The following is a 12,229-nucleotide window of genomic DNA, read 5'->3' on the forward strand; positions in this document are numbered from 1 at the left end:
TATACTATATATATTATATATACTATATAATTTATCTTATATGTTTATATTATAAACTTAATAAATACAAATGCATTTATTTCAAATAATTTAGGTAAATTATTTTAATATGGGTTAAACTTCCACTTCATTTAAAGTCTGGAAACAATTTGTATTAATCTCCTTTTTATCCTGAGAGAAGATTCAGATTCAAAGTCACATCATGAAGATTCTGCATCACTTTCAAAATCCTTCTCAACACTTCTCAAGAACACAGAGCATATCTCAACTCAGCAGCAGGAACTGGGCAATCTTAGGTATTATTAGAATCTTCTCCACAGTTGCTAAAGAGATATTGAAAGTGAAAAAGTGAAAGTAAGAAAGTTAAAAAAGAAACTAAGAGAGAGAAGGAAGGAAAGAAAGAAATGAAAGACAATACGGCTTTCTTAGCTCAGTTCAGTCACTCAGTCATGTCCAACTCTGCGACGCCATGCTCTGTAGCGTGCCAGGCCTCCCTGTCCATCACCAACTCCCAGAGCTTACTCAAGCTCATGTCCATCGTGTCATGATGCTGCCATCCAACCCTCTCATCCTCTGTTGTCCCCTTCTCCTCCTGCCTTCAATCTTTCCCAGCATCAGGGTCTTTTCAAATGAGTCAGCTGCGAAGGCATCAGGTGGCCAAAGAATTGGAGTTTCAGTTTCAAAATCAGTCCTTCCAATGAACACCCCAGACTGATCTCCTTTAGGATGGACTGGTTGGATCTCCTTGCTGTCCAAGGGACTCTCAACAGTCTTCTCCAACACCACAATTCAAAAGCATTAATTTTTCAGCACTCAGCTTTCTTTACTCACATCCAAACATTACTACTGGAAAAACCATAGCTTTACTAGATGGACCTTTGTTGGCAAAGTAATGTCTCTGCTTTTTAATATGCTATCTAGGTTGGTCATAGCTTTTCTTCCAAGAAGCAAGTGTCTTTTGATTTCATGGCAGCAGTCACCATCTGCAGTGATTTTGAAGCCTCAAAAAATAAAGGCTGTCACTGTTTCCACTGTTTCCCCATCTATTTGCCATGAAGTGATGGGACTGGATGCCATGATCTTAGTTTTCTGAATGTTGAGCTTTAAGCCAGCTTTTTCACTCCCTTCTTTCACTTTCCTCAAGAGGCTCTTTAGTTCTTCTTCGATGTCTGCCATAAGGGTGGTGTCATCTGTATATCTGAGGTTATTGATATTTCTCCCGGCAATCTTGATTCCAGCTTGTGCTTCATCCAGCCCGGCATTTCTCATGATATACTCTGCATTTAAGTTAAATAAGCAGGGTGGCCATATACAGCCTTGATGTACTCCTTTCCTGATATGGAACCAGTCTGTTGTTCCATGTCCAGTTTCAACTGTTTTCTTGACCTGCATACAGATTTCTCAGGAGGCAGATCAGATAGTCTGATATTCCCATCTCTTGAAGAACTTTCCACAGTTGTTTTCTACAGGTGCTTTAAATGAAAACAAGAAATGGTTCCAAATCTATTAGGAGGATAGAAAGATTTCTAAAGCAGCTACTACTTGGTTATTTAAAATATGATGCAGTTATTTATATAATGTAAGTAATAAGTCATACCATATGTTACTTTGTATTTTATTTACTAGAATAGGAGTCTGCAAGCTTTTCTGTAAAAGGACAGATGGGAAATATTTTAGATTTCATGGACTGGTCATACTGGTTGCAACTAATCAACTATGCTGTTGTAACATGAGAGTAACCATGGACAATATGTAAGCAAATGAAAGTGGCAGTATTCCAATAAAACTTTATTTACAAAAGAGAATTGGCCAGTTCATGGGACATAGTATGCCAATTTCCGGTACAGATGGTAAAATCATTTGATTATATTGTGAAATACATCATTTGACATATGATATAATGAATATTTTCACAGGAAACATCATGTAAAATAGATATACTGAATCATGTATAATTAGCTTAGAAGGAATGGGGGACTATCCTGTTTCAGGAAAGAATTCTGACTGGTCAGTGCTATGTACTCTTTGAGTTTTGGCTGTTTCCTCAGTGGTAGAGTTGATTAAATCCAAAACAAGTTCTTTCAAAGTACATAAGTTAATAAATAAATAAATGTGCTGTTTTATTGAAGAACAGTGCACAATTTCACTTGTTTCTTTTTCTTTAACATTTAAATTAGCTATGTGATTTAATTACCAAATTAAGTGGATAACAATTAGAGGCATTTTTAGTGTTTAATGGTCTATTTCCTATATGCATTTGCTTTTCTCAATTTTAAGCAGAATAAATTAATTAAGCAGAGCTCAATGAACTGAATGTTAACAAGAAAAGCATCAGTGATCATCACACAATACAACTGAATTACCAATACAACTTGCAGTTTCACTTTTGTTACTCAATAGTCCTCAGTTTTTATGGCACATTCATTCAGTTGTTTGTCTTCCCTAGGATCCCTGAGGTGTCTCTCAAACAACCTGAAGTAAGGTTATATATGCAAAAATATATAGCATTCACTCCCAAAGTATTAAATGAAAGAAACTGCCTCCTTAAGAATGTACAAGCAATCAGCTCATAGATCATGAAAACATTAAGTTTTCCAGAATATCAAACAGATGTGGTACATGTGAACTTCCTAGGTGGCACTAGCAGTAAAAAACCTGCCTGTCAATGCACTTCATGGCAAATAGATGGGGAAAAAATGGAAACAGAAACAGACTCTATCTTCTTGGGTTCCAAAATCACTGCAGTTGATGACTGCAGCAATGATATTAAAAGATGCTTGTTCCTTGGAAGGAAAGCTATGACAAACCTAGACAGCATATTAAAAAGCAGAAACATCACTTTGCTGACAATGGTTCATATAGTCAAAGCTATGGTTTTCCCAGTAGTCATGTATAGATGTGAGAGTTGGACCTTTAAAGATGGCAGAGTGCTGAAGAATTGATGCTTTTGAACTGTGGTGTTGGAGAAGACTCTTGAGAATCTCTTGGTGTGCAAGGAGATCAAACCAGTCCATCCTAAAGGAAATCAACCCTGAATATTCAGTAGAAGGACTGATGCTGAAGCTGAAGCTCCAATCCTTTGGCCACCTGATGCGAAGAACCAACTCATTGGAAAAGACCCGGATGCAGGGAAAGATTTCAGGCAGAAGGAGAAGGGGATGACAGAGTATGAGATGGTTGGATGGCATCATCGACTGAACAGACATGAGTTTGAACAAACTCTGGGAGATAGTGAAACACAGGGGAGCCTGATATGATGCAGTCCATGGGGTGGCAAATAGTCAGGCAAAATTGAGTGACTGAAGAATAACAACAAAAGATTTTCTGGGTTGCTTCACTTAATATGTAATTTCTAGGTCGATTTATGTTGCTGCAAATGGAAGTATTCCCTTCTTTTTTTTTCTGAGTAATATCCCATTGTGTATATGTACTACATCTTCTTCATCCATTCATCTGTCAATATACATTTAGGCCATTTCCATGTCTCTGCTATTGTAAATAGTGCAGCAGTATTGGAGTGTATATATATCCTTTTGAATTAGAAGGATTTTTTTTTTCAAATATATACCTAAGATCAGGATTGTTGGATCATATGGTAACTCTATTTTCACTCTTTTAAGGAACTTCCATATTGTTCTCCATAGTGGTTATACCAATTTACACTTCCACCAACAATGTAGGAAGGATGTCCTTTTATTTTAGCATATTATACTTTCAAAAAAAAAAAAAAAAAGAGTCTAACTGCCTCATATCTCTCACTAGGGCTTCAAATTTCAAATATGTATAAGAAATCTTGGTTTTTTTCCCCAGACATGAAGAGGAAAAAATTCATTAATTCTCATTTGTAGTTTTCTGTTTTTTTTTTTTCAATTACCAACAAATAATCACCAGTAATCGTCAGCTCTCTATGTTGCCCAAACTAATGACTTGAGGACTCTGAAAGTATGCAACTCCTGTTGAATAGTTTGGTCACAGAGTTACTTGGCGTCTCAGGGTTGTATGTTCTGTCTTTATCAAGGCTCAGTAGTATGTCCGAAATGCTTTATTAAACATGTGTACTTTCCCTGTGCAGATGTCACAAACTTGCTCCAGAGTGCTCTTTCTCAGTCATGTCCTACCCTTTGCTACCCTTTGGACTGTAGCCAAGGTTCTCTGTCCATGGGATTTTTCATGCAGGAATACTGAAGTGGGCTGCCATTTCCTCCTCCAGGTGATCTTCCCGACCTAGGGATCAAACCTGTGTCTCCTATATCTCCTGCATTGTAGTCAAATCTTTACCTGCTGAGCCATCAAGGAACTTGCTCCAGGCAACTAGAAACTTTCATTACAGGGCTCCTTTTGGAGTTTGCCAGAGGCTTCACATGATGCCTTTTTGTCTGAAATTAGAGACCTCTAGAAGCATGGGGTCTATTGGATCATATGGTCTTATAGGCAGAGCTCCTTATAGTGGCCACCAAGCCATATCTTTCTCTGGGCTGCCATTTATAACTAGAGACCTTCTACATCACTTGATAAATGGGTTGGAGTAATGTCCCTAAATGTGGACTTGAAGTCTATCAACTTTGCACTTCTGTTTTAGCGGAAGGAGATGCAAAGTTCAATAACTTGTCCTTGACATTAGAAGGTGTATCACTGTCTTCAAAGTCTTATTTCCAAACAACAGGAGTCTAAAATAACACCAATACAGTAGGCTGACTGCTTTAGAATTTGTTTTTCTTCCTCTGGAGTGCACATTTCCTTCCAAAGCCACCAGAACTGGTATTACCTCCTACCAGTTCCAATCAACATGATGTCATCAACACAGTGGACCAACAAGGGTTCTGCAGAATATCTAGATGGACCAAGCTACTTTAGGACTCTATATTGTGACCAAGACTGGGAGATTTAACAGCACTGGAGCAAGACAGTGGATGAGTGCCTGAATGCTAAGTTGCTACAGTCCTGTCAAACTCTTTTCGATCCTATGGGCTGTAGTCTGTCAGGCTCCTCTGTCCATGGGATTCTCCTGGCAAGAATATTGGAGTGGGTTGCAGTTTTGTCCTCTGGGGGATCTTCCCAACCCAGAGATCGAAGCTGTGTCTCCTGCATTACAGGTGGATTATTTACCATCTAAACCACTAGGGAAGCCCAAGACAGTGGATAAACACCATTAATTATTTGTGAATTATTTCTATTCCACTTTCCAATGACTTTGAAAAAATGCATTCATTATATCAATAGCCACGCCAGAGGCTGTGTGAATCTGCTTTAGTAAAGATACTGCAGCTGACACAAAACATTGATTTGGGATACTACTTAATTCAATCACGATGGTAGTTATCATTCTAGTTGTGAGAAACATGAGGTAGGATGAATGATGGGGTAGGGTGTTGATATAGCCCATAAGGAGGGAAAGCAGGGAATAGAAGACTATAAGATGGATTTGTCAATAGTAACTTTAACAGGTTGTGGTGAAGGGTTTCTCAGGAGTCCGGCTGTGATTGTAAAAGTCCCCAGCAGAAAGAAACATTCCTCTTTAGCTGTGGCAGAGCTCTTCGTAAAACCTCCCAGGAAGTCATTGGTATATGCAGAACTCTAGGGAATAATAAAATCAAAATGAGCCTCCTGCTCTCAGGTAACTGATTAGTTCACAAGGAGATAAAGCATATTCCATCAGAAATTATGAGATGGAAGTACACAAATAGCAGCAGAATAAAGTGTGTGTTTTATTTAGCAGAGAGAATGATCAGCGTGAATCATGAAGGGCAGGGGGGTGGAGGGTTGCTTAAGTTGGATGTAGATATGTTAGTTTTATCATTGATATTTGATAAGGGATAGCAAAGGAAATGAACTTTAACAAAATGTATTTTACACTCTTTGACCATAGAAAAGCAATTTAATTGCTCTGAGTCTCCATTTCCTCTTCTGTGAACAAAGAATTTGAAACATAGCTTAACTCAGGTTCCAAAAACAGAGCCTAATGTGCAGATTACACACTAATGTTTTGGAGTCTGGGATGAGGGGTGGGAGGTGCCATGTGAGAACCACAGGAGTAAGAGATGAGGAAAGACATGGCAGAAAAGGAAGGAAATCTATAAAAGGTGGTAAATTGTTGAATTGGCCAAAGCTTTAAAAGAGAAATATTTGTGGCTTAGACATGAAAAATATCAATAACCTCAGATATGCAGATGACACCACCCTTATGGCACAAAGTGAAGAACAACTAAAGAGCCTCTTGATGAAAGTGAAAGATGAGAGTGAAAAAGTTGGCTTAAAATTCAACATTCAAAAAACTAAGATCTTGACATTGGTCGCATCACTTCATGGCAAATAGCTGGGAAACAATGGAAACAGTGACAGACTTTATTTTCTTAGGCTCCAAAATCATTGCAGAGAGTGACTGCAGCCATAAAATGAAAAGATGCTTGCTCCTTGGAAGAAAAGCTATGACAAACCTATACTATGTATTAAAAACCAGAGACATTACCTTGCTGACAAACATTCATATAGTCAAAGCTATGATCTTGCCAGTAGTCATGTACGGATATGAGAGTTGGACCCTAAATAAGGTTAAGCACCAAAGAATTGATGCTTTTGAACTGTAGTATTGGAGAAGACTCTTGAGAGTCCCTTAGATTGCAAGAAGATCAAACCAGTCAATCCTAAAGGAAATCAACCCTGAATATTCATTAGAAGGACTGATGCTGAAGCTGAAACTCCAATACTTTGGCCACCTGATGCAAAGAGCTGACCTATTAGAAAAGACTTTGATACTGGGAAAGATGGAAGGCAGAAGGAGAAGGGGACAACAGAGGATGAGATTGTTGGATGGCATCACCGACTCAATGGACATGAGTTTGAACTGGCTCCAGGGAAATAGTGAAGGACAGAGAAGTCTGGCTTGCTGTGGTCCATGGGATGGCAAAGAGTCGGACAGGACTAAGCGACTGAACAAGAACAACAAGAAGTGAAGGGTATCTCCAGGGAGATCTTATCTCTAGTTTTCAGAACACAATATGGTTAAAAAGGGGGGGGTGGGGCAGGGCTTCCCTGTGGTCCAGTGGTTAAGAATCTGTCTACTAAACCCCTGAGCCCTAGAGCCTGTGCTGCTCAACAAGAGAAGTCACCGCAGTGAGGAGTCCGCACACTTGAGGAAGCCGTGCGCAGCAACAAAGACCCAGCGCAGCCAAACATAATTAAATATTTTTTTAAAAGGAGAAGAACATATCAGCTGGCTCTTTCCAATTTCTTCCAAACTAGTGGAAGTTTACACCGAAGGCTGCTAATGTCTCTCACACTGTTAGGTTCTCAATCCCAGTCTCTTTTAGCTGCCACTAGGGAAGTCAGATCTCACACTCCATGGGTTTTTCTGAGGCTAGAAATGAATAAAAGTAGCGCAGCCAGTGCGGTGCAGTGGGGTCAGACTGGGGTCCCAGCCTCAGTGCGGCTTCCACATCATTAAGAGCAGTGTGAACAGCGAAGAACAGTCTCACTCCCGGGCATGAGGAGTCAGGCACAGAATTAGAAGGCAGACACTGATAACAGATGTCTTGGTCATGACAGGGGCCATGAGAAGCTGGGAGCTGGCTTACACTGGGTCAGATACAGATGAAATGATGTCTATGGCTTTTACCAATTTTAGGATTCTACAGCCATATGGGTCTCTGGTATGAAATCCCAGAGCACCCAATAATTAATTGAGAGGATTCCATAATTACAGAATAGCCCATTAATTTTCCATTGGCAACATTCCAATGAATAGCAAGAGTTTGTGATGCTTTTTCTTTCTTTTTTTTTCCTGTAGCAATGTCTGAGCTCCACGAAATCAAGAAGTGAAATATGGAATCGTGTGCTTTAAAAAAACATGTGCTACAGAGGCAAATCTGGCCTCAGTCCTGAATTCCATAGACAGCCCCTTATTGCTAACAGCTGTGTTGCTTTGGGTTTACATAGCAGCTCCACATTCTCCTATATATGAAGTAGCTAACATGTAGAAATGACTTTCTTGGATCTGCTCGATATATTTTTCATGAAAAGGTGACTGATTGCACTCCTTCTGCAAAAAAAAAAAAAAAGTGCTGTGTTTAAATGAATGAGAGCTTGAGAACTCTTGATAATGTTTTTAGTTTTATACATCTTGTCCTAAACAGTCTTTATGGCTACATGTAAATTCTCAGTTCTAAGGAATTTCAGAAAGCTAGTCTATTTAAAGACTAAGTGGGGAGAACAGAAGTGAATTGAATAAATATGGTTAATGCCCTCCTCTTTCCCTTGGTTTCTTTTGGTAGTGTGCACAAATAATTGATGTAATAGTCTATGCTTCTGCATGTCGGAGAGGACAGCATGACTACCAAAAGCTCCCATATCTGTTTGCTTCACTTAGTTCTTCCTGGATGAAAAGGGGTGGAAGAAATAGCCCTGTTATAGATGTCTGTGAATTGCACCCCTTAGATGTGCATTGCACAACATAGGTAGCTTTTTGGGCAGTCTTACAAAGAAATGTGCCAGTCCCTGTGGCCAATATTATGTCTATGATAGAGATCACTCTGCAAGCGATGTGATTGGTATCTAGAAAAGTACTGAATGATTTGTTCATTAAAAAGGGAGAGTAAAAAATATCCTGCCTTCTGATTCCTGTTTTAGTACTATCTTGTGACTAAACCCTCAGAGAAAAGGAAGCTTAGTGTAATATCATGTATTAATAAGATATGCAGTAGAGATGAACACAAATACTGACTAAAATATGACTTTAGGCAGGAAGTTGTCCTCTTTCAGGCTACAGTACAGGCTCAATCCAGCTACCACTAGGGGCAAACAAGACTCCTTCACCTCAGAGAGGAAGTTTTCTTTCAAGAAGAGGGTATATTCTGTTTACTGTTCAACTATCCTTTTGGTCTATATTAATTTTATATCCCCGGGGCTATACTGTGGATTAGATAGTTTTTTGTTGATGTCAGAATTTACAGTCAGTCTAAATTCCAAAAATATGAAAGAATTAACAAATCATAGAGCAGAAGAAAGAAAGATAGAAGGTAATTCAGTTCAATTTAATCAGTAAAATGAACCTTTCATTAAAGCATTTACCTTAGGAGAGCTTGAAACCATTAATACCAATAATAATCAGGAAGGCTAAAAGCTGAAATAAATCAAGTGGTCATTTATTACATGGCATGGACCTAAGTGCTCACATATATTATTTTATTCAGTCTTTTTTGAGAAAATGGTGAGGTGGAAACTATCATCCCTTCTTAATAAATGAGACATGAAAGAAAAAAGCTGCGCATGTGTGTGGTGGGGGCATAAGGTAGGAGGTTAGAAGAGTCATTTCTATTGATATTTAATCTACCTGTATTGAATATCTACCATAACACACAGCAACTATATGTTTATTGCTGTAGGGAACAAAGATAAATGAGACATAGTCCCCAGCTCAAGATATTTGCAGTCTAGGGGATTAGAGAGGCATGCACATAATTACAGGATTGTGGATATAACTTAGTCATATTCTCAAAATCTCCCTTTATTATGGAAAATGGATGATCCAATATATAAAAACTAAATGAACTGTAGTTATGGCTGATGATGGTTAAAAGAATAAGTAAAATTAATGAACCCATTAAAAACAAGTCTTCGAGAAAATTCCACTGGTGCGTCAAATAAAAGCATATTAATAATTCCCCTTGACTCACCACACACACAGAAAAAGAAATGGAAACAAAAAGTAAAATTGAGATGCTAATTTTTTTTTCAGTAATCTCTCATTCCATTACCCAAGCAAAGTTATTAAACAAATGGAAAGCAGACAGAAAGAGGATTTTGGAAGGTATTAACTTCAGAAAAACCAGTTCAGTCACCACACTGCCATATCATGTATCCTCTAAAAGGTGTGGGTTTGAAGCTGATGGCTGATTATGATCACAAAGCAACCTTGTTTGAATGATGTGACTCTCAAGTCTCAAAGAGGAGACCAAGGAGAAAAATGACTCCAGGGTGAACTCTACCTTCCATTGGAACATTTAGAGTCACATGGCTCCCAGCTTAGAACTGCATCTGTCTGTAGCATATTGCTAGTTTCTTAAATATCTGGGGAAATCTTGGCATCGTGGGCTCAGGGCACTTATAACTCCTTGACAGTTGGATAAGAGTCTGTCCTATGTGAATAGATCATCAGCAGTCCCAACCATACTGTTCCACTAGCTCATCAGTTTTGATATTTACAGAGGGTGCCCAAACTTTGCAGCATTTTAAACTGAATGATTTTAAAACTGTTTGACTATTTGGGAGAAAGCAGCAGCTCATGTTGGTTAAAAAAAAAAAAGTGGAGAACGTGGAAATGAGATTGTGATATGACTAGGCAACAGCAAGATCATTTTCCCTTTAGGAGAGAAAACAATTGGCAAACTCTCTAATTACTTCAGCTAGTGTATGCTCTCATAGCTATACTTTTTATTCAATTAGTTTGAATAATTAAGGTATATATGCTTTATTTACATAATCTCATTCATGACTGAGTCAGCTGAAGTTCATTATAGTTAAGAGCAAGTAGCAGGAATGGAATTGCTATTTTAAAGTAGTGGTTCTCAGTCTCTGTTTTCTGGGTGAGAGGCCTCAGCATCCCCTGGAAATTTGTGAGAAATTAACACCTGGGTCCCCTGATGGCTCAGCTGTAAAGAATCCACCTGCGGATGCAGGAGACCTGGGTTGGTTCCCTGGGTCAGGAAGATGCCCTGGAGCAGGAAGGGCAATCCACTCCAGTATTCTTGCCTGGGAAATTCCATGGACAGAGGAGCCTGGAGGGCTGTAGACCATGGGGTCGCAAAAGAGTCGGACATGACTTAGCAACTAAACAAAAACACAGCAGGTCCTAACCAAGACCTACTGTTTCAGAAACTCTGGGGATGGGGTTAGCAATCTGCTTGAACAAGCCCTATTAGGTGGTCTCAATTGAGGTATGTTAAAGTTTGAGAAACACTGTTAGTGCTCTCAAAAACCAGAAGGGGTAAACCACTTTGTGTAACTGGCTTGCATAAGACAATTAAATGGTTTAAGCCATTGGCTTCCTGGAATCTGGGCCCCAGTTGAAAGCACTCACATTCACATTTTGTAAATCTCTATTATGGTCAAACAAATTATGTTTGCTGGTCAAACATAATTGTAGGCTGAATTTGACCTACTGACCCTTAGTTGGCAGCTTTGGTTTTAAAGACATAAGTATTTAGCAACACAATTTTAGAAAAGGTTTACAATTTTAAAACAGGTTTATCACAATTTACATGATAAAAAATATTTTCCTTGTAGTTTATCATCCTGGTACCCACCTTAGAAGTTCATCTCATACCTCAAAACTTTTGGAGTTGTAGATGCTCAACTGATATTTAAACTGGTTGCCTGGTCTGATGATGATAAAGAAATAGAGGAAGATATGTCTCCCAGGGATCAATAACTATAGGTATGTGTGTAGTTGGTCCAACCAGGATTGGCTGTATAATTTTTTAAAGGCAGTGGAAAATTGGAAAAAAACAAAAAAAGCTGTGTTCTCCATAGTCCAAGCAAAGTTCACATAAAAGGCACAAGTTTAAGAAAATAATTATTAAGAATTTCAAGATGGTAACAGCAAAATAGAGCTCTACTAATCATGGGACCTGTGTGACAACACAAATGGTGCACGTATGGAGTCAGTCCTGGATCCAATGCTATTTCTTTTTTTTTCCTATGGATACTATTCGTCTATTTTACCAAACAATGAATAGGCAAAATTGGCTCAGGTGGTTAAGAATCTGCCTGCAAAGCAGGAGACCTGAGTTCAAATTCTGGGTCAGGCAGATCCCCTGGGGAATGGCAAACCACTCCAGTATTCTTGCCTTGAGAATTCCATGGACAGAGGAGCCTGGAGAGCTACAGCCCATGGGGTCGCAAAGAGTCAAACACAACTGAGTGACTAACACTTACCCTTACTTAAGGACAGGTTGTAGGAAGATAAGCTGGAATAGATCAGTTTTATACTATGGATGGGCTTCGCTGGTGGCTCAGCTGGTAAAGAATCTGCTTGTAATGTAGGAGACCTGGGTTTGATCCCTGGATTGGGAAGATCCCCTGGAGAAGGGAACGCTACCCACTCCAGTATCCTGACCTGGAGAATTCCATGGACAGTACAGTCCGTGGGGTCACAAAGAGTCAGACACTACCGAGTGACTTTCACTTTCTTTCACTTTCATACTATGGGATATATGAATGGGTTGGTTGAACCTTG

Source organism: Dama dama, chromosome 31 (genome assembly GCF_033118175.1).
Source record: "Dama dama isolate Ldn47 chromosome 31, ASM3311817v1, whole genome shotgun sequence".
Lineage (NCBI taxonomy): Eukaryota > Metazoa > Chordata > Mammalia > Artiodactyla > Cervidae > Dama > Dama dama.